At 38.3% G+C, this 22,610-nt stretch overlaps 1 pseudogene; it reads right to left on the reverse strand.

The window, feature by feature from the left end:
* Positions 1–376: 376 nt before the first annotated feature.
* LOC137240077 (phosphatidate cytidylyltransferase, photoreceptor-specific-like) lies at positions 377–3,781 on the reverse strand (annotated as a pseudogene).
* Between the last annotated feature and the right edge of the window lie 18,829 nt (positions 3,782–22,610).

Raw genomic sequence — 22,610 nt, forward strand, 5'->3', positions numbered from 1 at the left:
TATTAAATGAGTTAGAGTTTTACAAACTTCAATTAACTCAACCCGAATTTGTAAGAATGCGATGAAAACTCCCAAAACTTTCAAATATTCTTAAAACGTTAAGCCTTCAGCTTCATAACTCATTAATTTTTTAGTGCAAGGGATAAGGATATAAAACCACATGCAGCGTTGAATAAATTTAAGCAAAATTTTGCAGATGGCTCTATACTCTATCTATATAGAGGGAAATCTAAAATAATGCAAAATTCTTTACAAAAAAATGAGAATCTTGGGTTTTTAGTCCTTGAGCATTGGGTGTTATTAAGTCACCAAATTCCAATTAACGAAGATTTTGCAAACTGCCAAAGAAGTATACATCCAACTTACCGTGCACATATTTGGGTGTAAGGAAGCTTGCCCTTGCTTTATGTTGTGGCCGCGGCACTGAGTCCAACGTCAATATATGCGCCATATTCTCCTTTTTCAATGTTTCCATACGTGTCGCTGAAGTGAGAAAACCTAAAGGAAAGCGGAAGCAATTTACTATTATACCCATATATTAATTACTAGGCAAGCTTACCTAAGTAGAGTCGTGGTTCGATCTCATCTAGACCCACTGACCCGCCATCAAAAGTATCCCGTCGTTCTGGTCGACATTTGTATTAGCGCCAACGCTATAATTTTCGATATCATTCGATGCGGCTTACAATGCATTTTCGTCAATGGCTGCATTCGTAACAATAACTGCATCTTTCTCCTTGCATATTATATCATAGCGCGCACTGATTGGACATTATTCGTTGCGTACACGCACTGCGCGTTGCTTACCAGCGAGACGATTTGAATGACGACTGCGCCCAGTTTGTTGATGTATTTCCTCCACCTGCTGGTGATGCTGCTCCGCCGGCTAATGTATTACCTGTCGATGTGGGGGACGTTAGGGGTATATGATTGTTTTTTGTTGGCTTCGTTTATGGATGATGTGTCTATTTTATTAGTCAGATTTTAATTTTACTACTTTCACTACTCGTTTCATGTATATCACAAGCACCAAAACTACAATCATCTGTGATATTATCACATGATGTGTTTGGAATCATGTGCTGATGTGATATCATCATATGATGTTTTTTTTGGCGAAAACCCAATCACCAACAGTTAGCCAACAACATTATTTTGTTGCGCGGCGCATGCAATGAAAACGGGCAAATTGGTATACAAAACAGGCATGGCATGATTAGTATATGCAATCAGCAGCAAACACAAATTCCATATTGCAATGAAAATATTGCGGATTTTATCCGATAGACACAATTTTTTGCTAGCAAACTTGCAGATGAAAGCAATTCTAGCTAGACCTGAAGCGCAATATCTGCTATTGGGGTTAGCAAAGGATGAAATCTCCGCACATGGCTTATTAGTACAACTCCCTAATCCGCGTCTGCCACACGATATCACGGCGTACCGCCACATTTTCATCGTCATACAGCACCAGCTTACTAAACAGACGGTAGCCTACATATACATACACCAAAGCAAATGAGGTTGCTGCATTGAATGAAAAATATCAAAGTGGTTGCTGCTGCTGCTGTTGCATTGAGGTGACAGTGCTTGGGGTTCTTTTTGTTCTTGTAGTTGGTTTTTAAGTCTCCAAGACCTTCTTTGAGTGATTTGTAAATTTGTAGTTGTGGCTCCGGTTTCCAATTGTAAATCTGTGTTAATATCTTCGATGGTGCAGGAGGTCTAATAAAGCTAAAAATGTAGACATTCACAAAAGTTGCCATCCCAAAATGGACAGTCGAAGCGATCCATTATTCCACCATGTCCATGTCATCAAGGTCCTTTATTTTGAAATCACGTTCGAATCCTGAGGCGAAGAAACCACCAAATGGTCCAATAATTGAACTGAATAAGCTCAATGCAACTGAGTGCCACACAAATGCATATGCTTATAGATTTACCCATACCAAACATACTTTAGCTGTAATTTTGTGAATAAATAACTTGGCTGACAAACCATGTTCATGCGTCCCAATTCCTCCGAATAAAATTGGACATACAAAGTATTGACAATGGCAAAGGAAATAGGAAAAGATAATTCCAAAAATTACTGCAGCAAAACCACCACCAATAAAACCTTCCCATGTTTTCTTTGGTCTTAGTTTAATTACACCGGAAATATAAACCAAATAAGTCCTTCAAGAATAGTTTGTATTATTAAATAACCCTGTGTAACCACGATCAGCAACGAGACATGAGTCCAAGCGAACAAACTGAACTGATTCATATAATACTTTTTCACCAGACTCAGCACAAACCATACAAACCCAATGCAACATAACGCAAAGGACAGGAAGCAATGATAAATTACCAAAACTTTAAATATTCCACACGATTTATGACTACACCAAAATAGTCGACTAAGTTTTCACCATAGAAGAAGAGTTGAACGTTAGAAGAACATACCAGGACAAAACTGCGGAACCATGGTAGACCATGTATGCGATAAACTTGATAGCCAATGGAAATCACATCTGGTTAACATTTAACTTGTACAAGGAGCGTCGTTATCATAGGTGCTAACGGACCTCCGTATATTATAAATGCAAAGCCGCATATCATAATCCATGTAAATATGCCACGAATAACGTAGTTCTTCCACCTGTCTGGAAGACCTTTCAACGCTGAATCCAAAATTTCAGGAATTTTGTCCATTCCTTAAGGACTCGTTTTTGATAGCTCATCTACAACTTTTTCATGATAAATCTGCTGCAGAATTATGTTTGTCACCCTCCCCAGATGTTTCTCCAGCATCATCGCTGGCATCCGTCTCGCCTTTCCTACGACGAATATCAGAATAAGTTGGGTCTCAACAGCAATGAACTAATCAAATCAGTTCAATTAAATTAATTTTTACAGTTTACACTAATCGGTTTTCAGTGCATTTATAATTTAATATTGTTATTTTGTATTTTTGTATACCAATTAAGATGCTTCATTACGAAACCATATGAAAAGGGCGAGCTTTTTAACATGTTCAGCAATGTTGCTTCGGAAACACCAGTAATTTATTATTGTGCATAAGGTTTGGAATACTAATGAATCTAAATCCTTAAAACGATCGGGTAATGTCGATTCACTGCGGTACAAAAGGCGAACTTTTAACCCTTTTTCCAAAGCGTAATCAACAACACATTGACCGGTCATGCCGGTGCCTCCGATAATAGCAAGGCGAAGCATAATGGAAGTTTTATTTTCGTGTGAATTGTAAGCCGCACAAGGGAAAACTGTTATCTTCACAATTTACGAATGTGAAGAGATAGTGTACTCATCAAGAATTACATATATGATGTATAAAGTTTATTGTGTTTGCTTGAATCGCCCTACGTCCAGTACAACTTGACAGGCAAGCAAAGTGCGATTCTATGTAGACAGAAAATATATTCCAATTTGTAATTTACTGAAATTGAGGTGTAAAAATGAGCTCACACATGAGCACCGACCTTATCACCAGGTTACAAAATAGGTACATCGTTGATGATTTCAATAGTACCCTTCGAAATCTTGGTGGGAATCGATAAGGCTTGGAAGAAAGATGTTTTCTGTGTGCAATCCACGGTGTCCGGGCCCATATCCCCCTGAAAAATAAAATAAATAACATAATGTAAATTTTATTATGAATTAAATTATCAAATGCAATTAAAATTCACTTACCATGTCCACAATGACCACCGAACATCGTACTCCAACCAGCGTAAAAAATGAAAAGAATGAAGCAATCTACCGTTTGCTTCAATTCTGTGGAATTTACGTTATATATATGTACATAGGTATGTATCAATGTTCGCGAGTATTGTTTCGTTTTTGCCTTTGCCGTTGGTATGCTTATACCAGTGCGCGGACTCTAAATAATGAAAAGGTTGGTAGTGGTAGGTTTTTCCAATGTGCCAAAAATACTGCCATAAAACCACCGACATGTTCTCTTACTTTAAACTTTATTTTTCGTTCAGAATTGTGCACACAAACTGATGAAAATAGAGCAGGAATATATATGCGTGCGCATTCACTACATTCATTTAATAAGCAACTTTATTTCTTGTCTTTGAAGTCTGTTTACAAATGTTTCAAAATGTGATTGGATTGGTCAGCATCACCCCTTAATGTTATTTTGGGTGGGCGCGACAATTCAATACCAAATTATTACAATATTTGGTTTTAATGCGAAGATATTGAAATGGTGTTAGATTTTTTGGGTTTGGTGGTAGGAGTAGCAGGTATGAAAAATGGGTCAAAAAGGTTGGTCAATCTACCAATGCGGTAAAGTCCGCGCACTGACTGCCCATATACTTATACCAACGAATGTACATATATATGCCGAGTTTTAAATGTACATCATATTAGGGATGCATAAAAAGATGCAAACGGGTACCCAAAAACCCGTTTCTGGCAAATCGGCATCGGAACCAACAACACTTCTGGAACCGTGCCTTTTAGTAAAGACCATCAATAAAACAGGACTAAAAGCGTAATTGGGAAAAGCTGAACAAATAATCGAAGGGCAATACAAAAGAATGGCTCATTCGACAAATTTTACGCCTAGTCCAAAACGAAGATTTTTCATTTTTTTTCTTATATGGCATAAAATTTTGCTGACCAAACATTTTTTTTGTGGCGGGCAGGAAAGTTGTTGGTTTTCAGCACCAACAACACAAATAACAACGACTCGCAAGATCCCACATTATACACTCTCTACCCGGTTCGGTACCAAAATGTGAGTACCAAGCAACTTAAATGTCAATTTTTCTGCAGCACTAGTATGCCTGACTAGCTGAAGCGCTACCGGATGACACAAAATTAAACAGAATAAGGCACTAATGACCCAGGCACATAACGTGTGGGGAAAGAAGCAACGCACATAACGAACGCGAGATGAATATATTCTCGTAGGCATTTAGACATGTTTTCACCCTACTCACGCGCGAAATTTCAAAAGCGCCGATAATAGAATTGGGGCTTACTCGCCGCCGAACGCGTAACCTAGTCATAATAAATCAACAAGTTCCCTTTATTTTTTTATTCCATCTTCTCTAAATAGAATGACTCGTTACGCTTCGCTACGAAAGAGGACCGAGCGCCAGGCCGCTCGTTATCCAAAGCCGTGCCACTTATGCGACGCGAAACACCCAATCAGGTCATGCCCAATATACCGCGCGAAGTCCCCGCTGCAACGACTGCGCGAAATTATAAAGGCCAAGTACTGCCAAAATTGCCTTTCAATGGTACATCGTGCACGAGACTGCACGAGTCAGGGCAGGTGCCGAAGATGTGGTAGCAACCATCATACCACGCTGCACCTGTCGATGGAGGACTTGTCGTCCGAGCCAGAGCCACCGAAGAGCTGGAACCAGCTGGTCATGGAAGAAGAGGAAGAAGGGTATGAGCGGATGCCCACTATGCAAGAGGTGGACGACGGGACGATGGATGAGGCGCTGTCTCTCCACGCGTCCGAGTCGGCCTTTACCGACGAGCAACTGTTACCATCCGGGAGTGGAGCAGGCACCCATATAGCACAACCAAACAGTAGGGGATCGGACCCACGGCCGTTCCGACCCCTACTAGCCCACGAGCGACGAGAAAAGAGTGGAGCGGAATCACGGCCTTTCCGCCCACCTACGAGACGACGCCCACGAATAAACCGAGAGAAGCGCGAGCGTAGACTGGCCCCTCGGCCGCGCCAGCTACGCACTGTACGACACCTCCACGAAGAAAACCGGGACGGTAGACTGGCCACTCGGCCGCGCCAGCTACCACACAACAGTTCCTTCCGGAACGGAGTCATGCCGGCCCGCACTATAGCCGGCCCAATCCTTCGCCCAATGGCTACTCTGGCGCCGACTGCGGTTGTGAAGGTGGAAGCCGGGGGGCGTTTACATCTCATCCGGGCACTCATTGATGCATGTTCCCCCCGCACAACAATCGACCGCAGGCTGGCGCGAGAGTTAGCACTGCCGACGACCAACGCCGCCGGCGAAACCGGCTGTTTTATCAGATTTAGGGGCAAATATGGACAGAGCAAGACGGTGACGACTCACGCAGTCTGCGTCCATGAGTTTAGGCGCGTCAGCCCAACTTATAGCGTCGACCCCAGCGTCGCAGCTCCTTACGAACACATTCGTCTGGCAGATCCACAATTCTACGCATCAACACCAATCCGCCTCGTTCTGGGCGGCGACGTTTACGCGGAAATAATTACACCGGGCACGTTACCGCCGTCGTTTGGCTCGCTCCTAGCCCAAAGCACTATCTTTGGATGGGTGCTCTCGGGGACCCACCCAATCTAACACGTCTTTACGTTACGTAGTTTTAAGCTTTATATATATGTGAATAACATCTTTCCTTTTCACACAATAAATGGATTTCTGTAGTAACTGGCAAGAAATATATGATGCGTGTTCTTTACTTTACCATTCCTTTATCTCGTCCTAGCTACAGGTACCGGCGAAGGCAAGGAGGATGCCGTCGCGCCATCCGGCGTTCATCGTTCTTTTACTTTACCATTCCCTTATCTCGTCCTAGCTACAGATACCGGCGAAGGCAAGGAGGATGCCGTCGCGCCATCCGGCACGCATCGTTTAATTTTAGTATCTAGGTTTAAGACAAATCGTGGTCGGGGACGCTCGGGCGGAATCTGGGCTGTTGCGTACCGCAAGGGGGCCGGCATGTTTAGGCCCGAAGCCTAAATTCTTCTTAATTTGCGCCACCCTAATAGCACCACTTTATCGACCCCTAGTTCGCCCACCTGCATGTATATGTGTACATAGATAGGGTTATGTTGTCCGTACACATATACATGTATGCCGGTACAACTATGTGGGGAAGCTTCCCCTTAAAACCGGAGACTTTTTCCGCGGTTCAACGGTTGTCCTCGACAAGGCAACCGTCTACTTTCCAGCGATCGTTGAGCGAACTACAACCAGCCGTCCCGAGAAGCCCCGCCACAAGTTTTATACACGGTAAATTATTGTACTAATTATAATTTTCACTCCAAATAAAATCTTTATTATAACGAGAAATATCTCTCGCCTTTCTTTTCCTTTCATTTTAAATCTAACCTAAACGCAATTCTGGTGCCTCCACTCCGCTGCCGAGTCTGCGAAACACCACAATTGTACAGTGATCGATAATGAACCATCGTTAAATTCCATTTTAATGAATTTTATGATGAAAGACGAATTAAGCATCGAAGTTTATACTACTCCCCCATATAAAGGCCAGGCTAACGGCCAAGTGGAAAGATTCCACTCCATTCTGCGCTGTGTGAAAGATAATGGGGGACATCGAAACTTTGAGGAACTTTTAGAAAGAGCAGTATCCGAGTACAATCATACCATTCACCCAGTTACACAGAAAAGACCGGTCGACATATTCTTCGGAAGAAATATGAACTTCACGCCGAAGACATAGAAAAAACTAGATACGAGAATTTGCAAACAAAATTAGGATATTGAATTCCATAATAAAGGTAAACAAACGCTCAAATCCTACTTGCCAGGACAAGTCATATTTGTAAAAAAAAATAGGAGGTTAGAAACAAAACTAAGCAAATTATATAGTAGGGAAATAGTTAAAGAAGACAGGAACAGCACGGTAGTGACCGAGAGAGGACAAATCGTCCATAAAAGTAGGATACGGAATTAACTACTACAATAAAATTTTCATTTTTCAGATTCTTTTTACCACTATGCCTCGCAGAGGTACAGATATTAGACTATTCGAACTCCCAATTAATCACAATAGAAAAAGGAACTGCCAGACTACAGACAGGACAATTTACGATAATACACGAAATAAACATCGACAAATATACAGAAATTCTGGAACTTATAGAAACAACGACAAAAGCAGAAAAATTCTACAGAAATCCGAATTACCCTTTTATATCCCTCCTAATATCCCAAGTGAAGGCCCATATTAATAATCTTAGGATAGAAAAAATATCAAAAAGGTCACTCAATTTTCTGGGCAGTGCATGGAAATGGATTGCGGGAAGTCCAGACAATGAGGACCGTGAAATAGTTCTGAACAAAGTAAATAACGTTTTAGAAAACAACAACAATCAAGTCCTCATTAATAAACTTACAGTAGAAAAAGTTAATGAAATCACAAATATTACAAACCATATTATGAAGCACATGCAAAACGACAAGAGTAAAGAAATAGAGGCATTTTTAGAATTAAAATACAAGCTAGAAATTATGAAAGAGGAAGTCGTGAACATCGCTTGCGCGATACATTGGGCAAAGGCCAATATAGTAAATTCATATATTTTGTCGACCGAAGAAATTGATATTTCTAAAAAAATCTTTGATAAGGATAATATACCATTCGTAAATTTAGACGAAGCGCTAGAATTTTCCGAAATTAAAATAGCGACCAATGGCAAGACAATCATCTATATTATAAGTTTACCAACAACAGAGAATCAAATTTGCCAAACTATCGATATCAGAGCAGTAAAGAAAGACAATAAAATTAACAAAATAAATTGCAATTCAATCCTTAGCTGCGAAAAAACTATGTATGGAATAAAAAGAAATTGTAAACAATATAACGCACTACAAATATGCTCGAAAGACGATTTGCTAGATTTAAGTAATGATTATTGTATTAGTAATCTTTTAACGAGCCGTTTGCCAGCCTGCACCGTCACAAACAGTCAGCACATTCCAGACTTTGAGGAGCTGTCACCTGGAGTTATATTCCTAAACGACTTCAGGGGCTATGTCCTAAAAACGAAGATTCTACAACTCTAAACGGAACCTTTGTCATTCACTTTAATAACGCTACAATCCAAATTAACGGGAAGTAATTTTTCAATGCGGAAAAATCAACAAACAAACCCCTACCTGCGATACTCCAACCAATATCACTATCAAACAGAAACGAAGAAATACTTACTCTAGAAATGTTAAAACAGCTAAACATCAACAATACAAAAGAGATTAGCCTCACAGAATCATCATACCGGCTTATATATGCCACAAACATCAGCCTTATGATCATATTTGTAATCGTCACCATATTTTTAACCAAATTAGTCCTGTCAACCAGAGAAAGCAAAGAAGCTCGGTCCATCGACTTAACGGAAGATGCAGTAAAAGGGCTTAATCACATTTTTAACAAAACTCCAATCGAGGACGCTTGGATCTTAGGGGGGGTTTGTTACCACGGCACATATTTATATAATATAAAAAAAAACAAATATTCAGACACATAATACTCCAGACATAACAAACTGACAAAATTGCTGAAGCCGCAACACATAAAAAGCAAACCGTGTGAACAGTAAGCGGTAAATGGAAACCAAATTAAATACAAGTAAGGAAGGCTAAGTTCGGGTGTAACCGAACATTACATACTCAGTTGAGAGCTGTGGAGACAAAGTAAGGGAAAATCACCATGTTGTAAAAAGAACCTAGGGTAACCCTGGAATGTGTTTGTATGACATGTGTATCAAATGGAAGGTATTAAAGAGTATTTTAAGAGGAAGTGGACCATAGTTCTATAGATGGACGCCATTTAGGGATATCGCCATAAAGGTGGACCAGGCCTGACTCTAGATTTTGTTTGTACGATATGGGTATCAAATGAAATGTGTTAATGATAATTTTAAAAGGGAGTGGGCCTAAGTTCTATAGGTGGACGCCTTTTCGAGATATCGCCATAAAGGTGGACCAGGGGTGACTCTAGAATTTATTTTGTACGATATGGGTATCAAATGAAAGGTATTAATGAGTATTTTAAAAGGGCGTGGGCCTAAGTTCTATAGATGGACGCCGTTTCGAGATATCGCCATAAAGGTGGACCAGGGGTGACTCTAGAATTTATTTTGTACGATATGGGTATCAAATGAAAGGTATTAATGAGTATTTTAAAAGGGCGTGGGCCTAAGTTCTATAGATGGACGCCGTTTCGAGATATCGCCATAAAGATGGATCAGGGGTGACTCTAGAATTTGTTTGTACGATTTGAGTATCAAACGAAAGGTGTTAATGAGTATTTTAAGAGGGCGTGGGCCTTAGTTCTATAGGTGGACGCCTTTTCGAGATATCGCCATAAAGGTGGACCAGGGGTGACTCTAGAATTTGTTTGTACTATACGGATATCAAATGAAAGGTGTTAATGAGTATTTTGAAATGGAGTGGGCCTTAGTTCTATAGCTGGACACCTTTTCGGAATATCGTTATAAAAGTGGACCAGGGTTGACTTTAGAATGCGTTTGTACAATATGGGTATCAAACGAAAGGTGTTAATAAGTGTTTTAAAACGGAGTGGGCCTTAGTTCTATAGGTGGACGCCTTTTCGGAATATCGTTATAAAAGTGGACCAGGGGTGACTCTATAATGCGTTTGTACAATATGGGTATCAAATGAAAGGTGTTAATGTGTATTTTAAAAGGGCGTGGGCCTTAGTTCTATAGGTGGACGCCTTTTCGAGATATCGCCATAAAGGTGGACCAGGGGTGACTCTAGAATTTGTTTGTACGATATGGGAATCAAATGAAAGGTGCGCGTGATCAGCAGTTTTCACTTTCATCGCGGTAAGGCAAACGTAGGTTAGATTGTAAGAATTATTATTGTGTAAAGTCAGATATAAGTTTGCATTCAATAAAGGAGCACGTCTCCCGTGTAAAAAATATATTTTTTTAGAATTTACAAAAGGTTTAACTTATATACTATATATACCACCGATCTGTATGATTTTTTCAGACAACAATATATGCTATATACGTAAGCATTCGTTGAAATTTGAAGCCTCTAGCTCTTAAAATAGGGCAACAATTACGAAAAGTTTCTTATCTGAACAATCGGTTGTGGGGGATATATACTATATATACGACCGATCTCATCAATTTTTTCAGGAAACAATATGCGCAATATACGAAATTATATGCTGAAGTTTGAAGCTTCAGACTGTTAAATTGAGTAAGATATTACAAAAATCTCCTTTTTCTGAAAAATCGGTTGTATGGAGGATATATTCTATAGTGGTCCGCTCCGGCCGGTTCCGTCAAATGTCTAATCGGACACCCAAATACACCCGCTCACCAAATTTTATCAAGATATCTCAAAAATTGAGGGACTAGTTTGCATACAAACAGACAGACGGACAGACGGACAGAAGGACAGACGGACATGGCTAAATCAACTCAGCTCTTCAACCTGATTATTTCGGTATACTTAATGGTGTGTCTATCTATTTTCCTTTAAGGACTTACAATTTTCGGTTTCGTGACGAAATAAATATACCATTTCATTTTCATGAAAGGTATAAAAATAGGTAGGTACTTTGTGTGAGGATGAAAAGCTTCACGTTTTTTGTGGTCTGAATGTAAAAACTATGACTACGAATCACGTATTTCAAAAATATATGACGTAAACGTAACTATTTGATGAAATTTGATGAATTTTGAAGCTTCTATCCGTAAAAAAGGGGCAAAAATGACAGTTTATATGAAGTATATAATATATATACAACCGATCTCTATGATTTTTTCAGACAAAAATATATGCTATATACGTAAGCATTTGGTGAAATTTGAAGTTTCTAGTTGTTAAAATGGGGAAGAAATTGCTCAAAGCTTCTTATCTGAACAATCGGTTGTATGAGATTATTTATACCACCGGGCCCTATGATTTTTTCAGACAACAATATATGCTATACACGTAAACATTTGGTAAAATTTGAACATATCTAAACGATTTTTAAGATAAATATAAAATAAAAAATAGGTAGGTACTTTGTGTGAGGATGCAAATCTTCACGTTTTTTGTAGTCTGAATGTAAAAACTATGACTACGAATCACGTATTTCAAAAATATATGACGTAAACGTAACTATTTGATGAAATTTGACGAATTTTGAAGCTTCTATCCGTAAAAAAGGGGCAAAAATTAGAATTTATATGAAGTATATAATATATATACCACCGATCTCTATGATTTTTTCAGACAAAAATATATGCTATATACGTAAGTATTTGGTGAAATTTGAAGCTTCTAGCTGTTAAAATGGGACAGAAATTGCGCAAAGTTTCTTATCTGAACAATCGGTTGTATGCGATATATACAATATATACCACCGATCTCAATGATTTTTTCAGACAACAATATATACTATACACGTAAGCATTCGGTGAAATTTGAAGCTTCTAGCTGTTAAAATGGGGAAGAAATTGCGCAAAGTTTCTTATCTGTACAATCGGTTGTATGAGATATATACTATGTATACCACCGATCTCAATGATTTTTTCAGACATCAATATATGCTATACACGTAAGCATTTGTTGAAAATTGAAGCTTCTAGCTATTAAAATGGGGACGAAATCGCAAAAAATATATATATACTATATATATATACTATATATACCATCATACTATATATATACTATATATATATATACTATATATATATATTAAATATACCATCATATATATTAATATATATATATATAATTATATATCACCGATCTCTATGATTTTTTTACACAACAATATATACTATATACGTAAGCAATCTGTGAAATTTGAAGCTTATAGCTGTTAAAATGGGGTAGAAATTGCGAAAAGTTTCTTATCTGAACAACCGGTTGTATGAGATATATACTATATATACAACCGATCTCTATGATTTTTTCAGACAACAATATATGCCATTAGCGTAAGCATTCGGTGAAATTTGAAGCTTCTAGCTGTTAAAATGGGGCTAAAATTGCGAATATATATATATATACTATATATATATACTATATATACCACCATATATATACTATATATATCACCGATCTGTATGATTTTTTCAGACAACAATATATGCTATATACGTAAGCATTCCTTGAAATTTGAAGCCTTTAGCTCTTAAAATAGGGCACCAATTACGAAAAGTTTCTTATCTGAACAATCGGTTGTGGGGATATATACTTTATATACGACCGATCTCATCAATTTTTTCAGGCAACAATATGTGCAGTATACGAAATTATATGCTGAAGTTTGAAGCTTCAGCCTGTTAAATTGAGTAAGATATTACAAAAATCCTCTTTTTCTGAAAAATCGGTTGTATGGAAGATATATGCTATAGTGGTCCGATCCGGCTGGTTCCGACAAATGTCTAATCGGACACCCAAATACACCCGCTCACCAAATTTTATCAAGATATCTCAAAAATTGAGGGACTAGTTTGCATACAAACAGACAGACGGACAGACGGACAAAAGGACAGACGGACATGGCTAAATCAACTCAGCTCTTCAACCTGATTATTTCGGTATACTTAATGGTGGGTCTATCTATTTTCCTTTAAGGACTTGCAATTTTCGGTTTCGTGACGAAATTAATATACCATTTCATTTTCATGAAAGGTATAAAAATAGGTAAATACTTTGTGTGAGGATGCAAAGTTTCAGGTTTTTTGTGGTCTGCGTGTAAAAACTATGACTACGAATCACGTATTTCAACAATATATGACGTAAACGTAACTATTTGATGAAATTTTATGAATTTTGAAGCTTCTAGCCGTAAAAAAGGGGCAAAAAAAATACAGTTTATATGGGGTATATATGTACCACCGATCTCAATGATTTTTTCAGACAACAATATATACTATACACGTAAGCATTTGGTGAAATTTAAAGCTTCTAGCTGTTAAAATGGAGAAGAAATTGCGCAAAGTTTCTTATCTGAACAATCGGTTGTATGAGATATATACTATGTATGTAGAGTTCCAATTAAAAGAAACACGCGACTGTTAAATTTATTTGATTAAACTCAATAGTTAAATAGGTTACTTATGAGAACTATATTTTATAATTAAGCGGTCCGTGTAGTCTCGTATTTAAACAGCAACTGTCCATTCGTTCGTCGATGTCGTTTTATGCTTTCCTCGTTCCGTTGTTGTTCGCCAAATTAGGGTTCTTGCGCAGAGTTGTATATAAGCGTAAAGGCAGGATCGTATTAGGGCATGCGTAGAGATAGCATATTATGGTATGCAATCCCGCTTTCGGCCATCCTGACTAATCCTTCGGCTCGAACGATGGGTCCCACTTTTTCATGTATTCGGCGACGGTGGTTGTACGTCCAGGACCTTCACCTTCGCCAACCTTTTCTACTTCGTACCGATCATGGGCTAAAACTTTCACAATTTTGTAAGGTCCAAAATATTTCGGCCTTAATCGAAGACAACTTCCAAATTGGGTACGCTTAATAGCGACCAACTCATTTTGTTTATATTTCACCGCCGCTTTTCTCTTCATGTCGAAATTACGTTTATTTTACTTTTGAATCAACGCAAAATTTTCCTTGGCTTCCACTCGAATTTCCTCGCGTTCCGCATCTAAGTCATCGAAATCTGCATTCTCTAAAAACTCGCTTAATTCCGACAACCCGGTAACCCTCATGTCACATCCTGTTAATATCTTGAACGGTGCAAACTTTGTACTACGCGTTGGAGTATTATTTATCGCTTGTTGTACCCTATCTATGTATTTATACCAGCTCTTTTGTTCCTCTGCAATCAATTTTGACAACATTGGTACAACTATTTGATGCATTCGCTCGACTTGGCCGTTTCCCCGCGGAACACCAGTAGCGATTTGCAAATGCTCAACACCCCCTTTTTCACAGTATCCTTTAAAGAGGTTTCCTGTGAAAGCGGCTCCTCGATCTGTGATTATGCGCCTGGGATTTCCAAACATTGCTGCCTGACTAGTAAGACGTGCAACGACAGCTTCAGCACCAGTATTTTTGGTTGGATACAGCCACACAAATTTCGAGAATGCATCCACGACTACCAAAACATAATTATACGCTTTCTTGGTTTGCTCCATGGGTCCTACATGGTCGACATGGTAAGGCTTAGTGGACGATTTTCCTTATCGATGGGATTTAATAGACCTTCCTTCCTTCCAGCTTTCGCGTCAGTCACAATACATTCTACACAACTCTTTACGATTTTCGTTATTTTTGAGTTTAGTTGTGGAATGAAAAAGCTTTTCTCAATAGCGTCTTGGGTTTTCTTTATTGAGAAATGTCCCTGTTTGTGCGCTGTTCGTATTATCTCATCTTCCATTACTGAGGGCACCACCATGAGCTCGTTTACAGAATCCTTATACAGAAGGTTATGTTTATTGAAGAAATCTTCGTACGTATCTTTCTCTAGCACTTTACAAATCGGCTTTATCCCTTCGTCCTGCTGTTGTGCTTGTTTCAATCTATGGACTAATGAGTCCTCTAACATCAGACAGGACACCCTACTTAATGCGTCCACGTGGCGCAATTTTGACCCGCTTCGGTGTTCGACTTCATAGTTGTAATCCTGTAACATCATGGCCCAACGAGTTACCCTAAGAGGAACATCATTTTTCCTCATTGTCATGGCGAACGCATTACAATCCGTGACAATCTTGAAATGTACTCCCATTAAATTCACCCTCCATTTCTTGAGAGCCTCCACAATAGCTAACACTTCCAGCTCGTATGAGTGGTACTTCTCCTCGGCGGGCTTTGGTTTTCGGCTCATATACTGGACCGGATGGAAACACTGGTCTTCGCTGTCCCTCTGTAAAAGTACTCCTCCGTACCCATACATCGAAGGGTCAGTATGAACCTCAGTTAAAGCCTTCGGGTTATAAAGTTTCAAAACTGGTGCACTGGCCAACGAAGTCCTTAGTTGCTGAAACGCTGCCTGCTGATTTTCCCTGAACTCAAATTTTGCATCCTTACGCAAAAGGTCAGACAGTGGTTTGGCGATCACTGCATACCCTTCAATGAATCGGCGAAAGTAAGACGTTAGCCCAGAAATCTTTGTACCGCCTTTTTGTCGTTTGGGACGGGAAAATTCTTCACCGCTTCTGTTTTCCCATGCGATGGTCGAATTTTACCTCCCTCCACGACGTAACCCAAGAAATCTACCCTTTTTTGAAGAATATGACACTTTTCCCATTTAATACGCAAATTAAACTGAGCTGCCCTGTCCAAAACTGCCTTAAGCTTGACTATGCCTTCATCAACATCCTTAGAGGGAATAATAAGATCATCCATGTATGTGATTACCGTGCCATCCCTAAACACAGCGAAAATATATCTGGTAAAGCCCACAGGGGAATTCGAAATTCAAAACGGAACATACAAAAATTCGTATTGTCCTTGATGCGTAACAAACGAAGTATATTTCCTAGAACCTGCATCCATTGGCACGTGGAAAAATCCATTTCTCAAATCGAGCGTTGTAAAACCAGTGCGCCTTGCAGCCTTTCAATCACGACGTCCATAAGCGGCATGGGGAAATTGTCCTTTGTTATCTTCTCATTAAGACGACGATAATCGCAGCACAATCTTTTACTGCCATCTTTCTTCGCGACGAGCACAATGGGCGATGCATACTCAGAGGCGCTGGGTTGGATAATGCCTTCACTTAGCCACTCGGTAACCTGATTATCAACAATTCACTTGTCGGAGTATGACATTCCACGTGGCCCTTGGAAAACAGCGGTATCGTCGGATAAGCATATTTTCATAACAACCGGGGACTCTTGGTGCTTCATTGGCAAATAACAGTTTACCATGGTCTCAATCGCTTTTGCTTGTGAGCTGTTAAGGTGGGCTAGGTCAATATTAACTTTATTTTCCGGTTTTTCGCTAACTGACAAACACAAGTCTCTAAACTCTTGCAAGATATCCAATTCTAACTCCGCCTCCTTCAACTCAGGAGGTTCGATCTTGCCTTTTGTCTTAAACACGACATTGTCTTCTGAAACAATCAGGTCAACCTGTTTCAAGACATTGTTACCTATGATTGCTTGATATGCAATATCGCGTTCGCGAACAACGTGAAAGGTTACTATCAGATCGATGCCATCTGTTATTAAATTAATGTTAAAACTGCCAATCGTACAAAGGACACTACTACCTATGCCCTTTAACTGGTTCCGCTCCTTAGATAATTGAATATCCCCTAACATTAAAAGAACATCGTACCTCAAAAGGCACAAGTCGCACCCTGTATCTAACAGTGCCGAAAATGTGAAACCGTTTACTGTCAGATCTTTAAAAATAACACATCCTATAGACGAAGGAGCACGCGCTGATTTCAAAGTATTCACACGAGGCACCTCCTGCTTGACCTTAGCTTCTTTGTTTGGACAATCAGCAATGCGATGCCCAGGTTGGTTGCACCCAAAACACGTCGACTTTCGCTGGCGTTGACACCCGCTAGCTAAATGGCCTACCTCTCCACATCGATAACATTTCTTAGTATCATTTCCTTGCGTTTTGCTGATGCTTTTATTCGAATCTTCGCGCTTACTCTGCGAAACACTTGAACCTACTTGACGCCCTGACCGTATCTTTTTGTATATTAGAATCTGAGCTTTCAATTCTACGATGGTCCTGGCCTGATACAGATTAGACTTTCCTTCCCTAGAGTCAGGGATACCCTCAATAAAATACTCAATCAGGCTCCTGTCATCGATATTGATGGGCCTACCTATTTCCATAAGGCTATAAAAGTACTCACGGTAGTCCTCGTTGACACGTTTTCGCCGATTCCTAAGCTCTCGATGTACCTCGATTGAAGATACAATAACCCCAAACTCTTTCTTTAATGCTTCCTTAAGCATACACCAACTACTGGTTGCACGTTGGCTGCGTACAAAAATTTTAGCTGCGCCCTTCAGAAGCTGCTTCCCATAAATAAACTTTTGTAAATCGCTCCACTGCACAGCTGTAGCATTATTCTCAAAATCATCCAGCCATTCCTCAACTGAGGGATAGCCGATACCACTAAATGATATAAGAGAACTTTCGATATCGCGCAATGTGAAAGCCGGACGACAAACCACCTCCGTCCGCTGCACGCCACTTTGAAATGAGCCACTATCGCTGTCAGAACCATCGTCGTCACCGATTGTCAGGCCATAGTGCTCACAAAGACGATCCTGCAGTGTAGCTTTGCGCCCGATGGTTGAAATACCTAGAGCTACCAAATTTTCCTTTAGACCATTCACTGTCAGTGCTAGAATTTGTTCCCTGTCCATGTCGAGCTTTCGGTGTACACTAATTTCTTATAACACAAAGATATATATATATATTTTAAATAAAGTGTTACGTTTACTTTAAACCGGGCAAATATCGCTAATGTCGATTCAAATATTCTCTTACTTATCTATATTCTTAAAATGGTTTATAAAGAAAGTAATTCTTATAACAATTAGTCGTTATGTGTTTTCATATTTTATTTACCCTTTTCTTTTATCGAAAACTACTTTGCATTCAAACTTCAATATTATTATTTCAATTACTTACAAATGTATGCGTCCGTTTTTATCTCTTTTGTTTTGGTTAACACATTCAATTTTTCTTTACTAGCTTTTCTTTCCAGCTTCTTTCTATTTTAACAACCACTATTCTTCAACCAAATTCTTCTTTGCCTTTGCTTATCCATTCGATATCTTTCACCTTTCTTTAACCTGAGATTTCACATATAAATTTTCTTGTATTCACATAAATTTTGCTTTGCTTTTTCTTTTCATTACACTTCATTTCTTTTCAACTTCTTGAAACATATGTAGATCATTTATTTATGTTTTGATACCAATTTGTTTATTTTAGTAAACTTTCTTCCAACTACAATTTCGATTTAATTACACGTATGTATGCTTCTACGCTCACATTTATCTCTTGTTGCTTTTATTAAAATTTTTCTTAAATTTCACATATTTTTGCTTCTACGCACAAACTTATCTCCTCTTGCTTTTTACAACACGTACCTACATACAAATTAAATTTAAAATTTTACTCACGACGGTTTCCTATTGCTGTTCGCTTTTAGCCTTTCGCTATTCGTATTCTTGCTCGTATTATTTGCTTTTCTTTTGTCTTCGTCCGCCACTGTCTTTCGTTATTAACCCGGTACTCTTGCTCGTACTCGCTCTTGCACTTGTATCAGCCAGTAACGCATATGCGCAGCGTTACTTTATTCAAATTCGCTTACTTCTTGTTTTGATACCAATTTGTTTTTTTTAGCAACCTTTCTTCTAACTACAATTTCGATTTAATTACACGTATGCATGTTTCTACGCTCACATTTATCTCTTGTTGCTTTTATTACAATTTTGCTTAAATTTCACATATTTTTGCTTCTACGCACCAACTTATCTCTTCTTGCTTTTTACAACACGTACCTACATACAAATTAAATTTAAAATTTTACTCACGACGGTTTCCTATTGCTGTTCGCTTTTAGCCTTTAGCTATTCGAACTCTTGCTCGTATTATTTGCTTTTCTTTTGTCTTCGTCCGCCACTGTCTTTCGTTATTAACCCGGTACTCTTGCTCGTACTCGCTCTTGCACTTGTATCAGCCAGTAACGCATCTGCGCAGCGTTACTTTACTCAAATTCGCTTACTTCTTGTTCGATCGCATTTATCTCGACGCTTTCGCCAAATGCTTTCAACCACTCTTCCAACATAATGTATTTTCGTTCTTTCGCATTTATTTCGACGCTTTCGCCAAATGCTCGCACTCACTCTTTCAAAATTACGTTTATATATGTATATGTCTTGCAGTCCAGCAACGACATGACTAAGTTCGTCCGTGTTCTAATGGCTTCGCTGCTTCTGCTAGACTGCGCTTGTCGACTTGGCGTTGGAATAGCTTCGGATAGCGGTGCTTTTAACTAACGGATATCACGCTACGCTTGTTCAAGAGTACAGCAACCGAAAATTTTAAAATGATTTTTTTGGGACGCCTTCCTTCATACCCAAATGAAAATTATTCACAAATATAATTTGTCTTTTTATCTATGGTAGAATATTGATTTTTCTTTCTTTTGAATTTAAATTTTCAATAAATGTGCACATTTACATGTTTTGTTCGCATACACTCGCTCGATATGTAGCACTTCAAATATTAAAATTTTCACAAAATCGCACTTATTTTATTAGGTAGGTACTTAAAGCGTTCGCAAATTTTGGTTAAACAATCGAGTTAACTAGGCAGGAATTATATACACGCCTGACACCATTTGTAGAGTTCCCTTCCTTTCCCAGAGCCAACTCTTTTATTGACATATGCATAATAGATTCCCGACTATCTTTCAAAAAAACGAATGACACTACAAACTGCCTTAATACCCTCGATTATGACAGTGACCATAATGCAATCCAAATGGACGTCTCAAGAGATATTAACCTTAACCCCTTTGAGTTGTTTACAGAAAAGGCAACTAGGAATTTCGATTATAAAAGAACAAACTAGGAAAAATTCTATCGCAAAATTCTACAAAAATTGTCTAATAGAGCTCCGGTACCCAAAGAAAGAAATCTAGAAAACTCAGAAATAGACACTCACTTAAACGCCGTATTCGAAATAATCTTAGATACGACGTAAATAAAATATATCACAATATCATTATCACAAAATTGCATAAAGAAGAGAGTAAATTCCTCACACTCATTAAAAAACATAATAGAAGAGAAATACTACTCAGGGACGAAATACTATCACAACTTAAATCTAGACTTAAATTAATTAAAATCTTACTCAAAGAAAATATAAGCCAAGTATCGAACGACTACTACAAAAAAATGTATTGCCATAGATCCCCAAGACTCATTAGATATGTTTAAGAAAATCAAAAAAACTTCAAGCCTTATACCCCTCAAGAACTCATCAAAATTAAAATACCTCTCAACTACAAACACATTCTTACAGAGGCTAATATCTAAGAATGTGAAATAGAGAAGACTTCCGATTTCTTTATAATAAGAGAACAAAACCTCATACTCAACGCTATAGGTTCATATATGCAATCAGTTCACTCCATAAAGCAGAGTGATCCTGATAATGCAACTCACAATATAGTAATGCAGAGTTTCAATAAGTTTTTAGAAATAAAAGACGAATTTGATACTCACAATTACACAAAAACCACATTTAACCTAAATACTAAATCAAATATGCTTGAGGACCACCAAATACAAAATTACTTCGCAACATCGGAAGCAATAATTAATATTTTTAGAAACATTCCAGCAAAATAATCATCTGGTTGGGATGGGATACCAAATATAATTTTGAAAAATTTGCCACCCATAATGATACTAGAATACGTCTCGTTATTTAATAACATGTTTAATAATGCTTACTTCACCCAAAATTGAAAAAGAGCGAAAACCATCGTCATACCCAAATAAATAATAGGTTAAAAAAAACTAAAAAACACGCTTTTATAGCTAACCGAACTAAAAAATAGAAAATAATTTTCAATTAGAAATAGTTTATATAACAGTAGTAGAAGGTCAAACAATTATTTATAGGTTATCACCTCAAAATAAAATTATAATAAAATTTGAGTTATTAACAGAATAATTTAATTCAGATTAAAAAGCGTGGGGTGCATTTGACTACATTTCATATCTTTCCTCTCAGATAGTTGCTAATAGAAAGACTGTAACATTCAATATCAAGCACCCCACGCTTTTTACTGTGAATTAAATTATTCTGTTAATAACTTAAATTTTAATATAATTTTATTTTGAGGTGATTAACTATTAACGATTGTTTGACCTTCTACTACTGTTAAATAAACTCTTTTTAATAGAAAAATATTTTCTATTTTTTAGTTCGGTTAGCTATAAAAGCGTGTTTTTTTTAGTTTTTTTAAACTATTATTTGCTTTTAATTTTTTAGTAATTTTAAAAGTTTTAGTCGAGAGTGATGAAACCTCGAAACGCCAGCGGTCCATGGATGAATCCAACCCCACGGCACCGAAAAGGGCCAAAACGCAGGGAGGCTGGACGCGGTCTTTCGCCGAAATTGCCAAGGGTCGGCAGATCACTGGCATTATAGACGAGAGCAGCGAAGATGGCAGGATCCCGAAAAATTTAATTAAATTTTATTAATAACTTAATTATATAACGCTAACCTTATTTCACCCCACCATCACATTATTGCATTGTCATCGAGCCTTGATATGTGTGCAAAGTTTCAATCAAACTTATGGCCACTCAAAGTGGTAATAAGGCCAATTGACCTTATGTCACCACACCATCACATTAATGCATTGTCATCGAGCCTTGATACGTGTGCAAAGTTTCAATCAAACTTATGGCCATTCAGAGTGGTAATAAAGCCAATTGACCTTATGGCCGTTGACCTTATGTCACGTGTGCAAAGTTTCAATCAAACTTATGGCCATTCAAAGTGGTAATAAGGCCAAATGACCTTATGGCCGTTGACCTTATGTCCCCACACCATCACATTAATGCATTGTCATCGAGGCTTGATACGTGTGAAAAGTTTCAATCAAACTTATGGATATTCAAAGTGGTAATAAGGCCAATTGACCTTATGGCCGTTGACCTTATGTCACCACACCATCACATTAATGCATCGTCATCGAGCCTTGATACGTATGCAAAGTTTCCAATTAATCAGACTTCTAGAAACCGGTGAAAATTAAGCTCAAAGATTCCGTTACATACATAGATACAGGCCAAGATAATACAAGCGTGTTAAAAAGGCAAAGATCCTACTATCATAAATAACCTACGCCCCATAAGTCTTCTTCCGAA

The sequence above is a fragment of the Eurosta solidaginis genome, chromosome 2 (genome assembly GCF_040869045.1).
Source record: "Eurosta solidaginis isolate ZX-2024a chromosome 2, ASM4086904v1, whole genome shotgun sequence".
Lineage (NCBI taxonomy): Eukaryota > Metazoa > Arthropoda > Insecta > Diptera > Tephritidae > Eurosta > Eurosta solidaginis.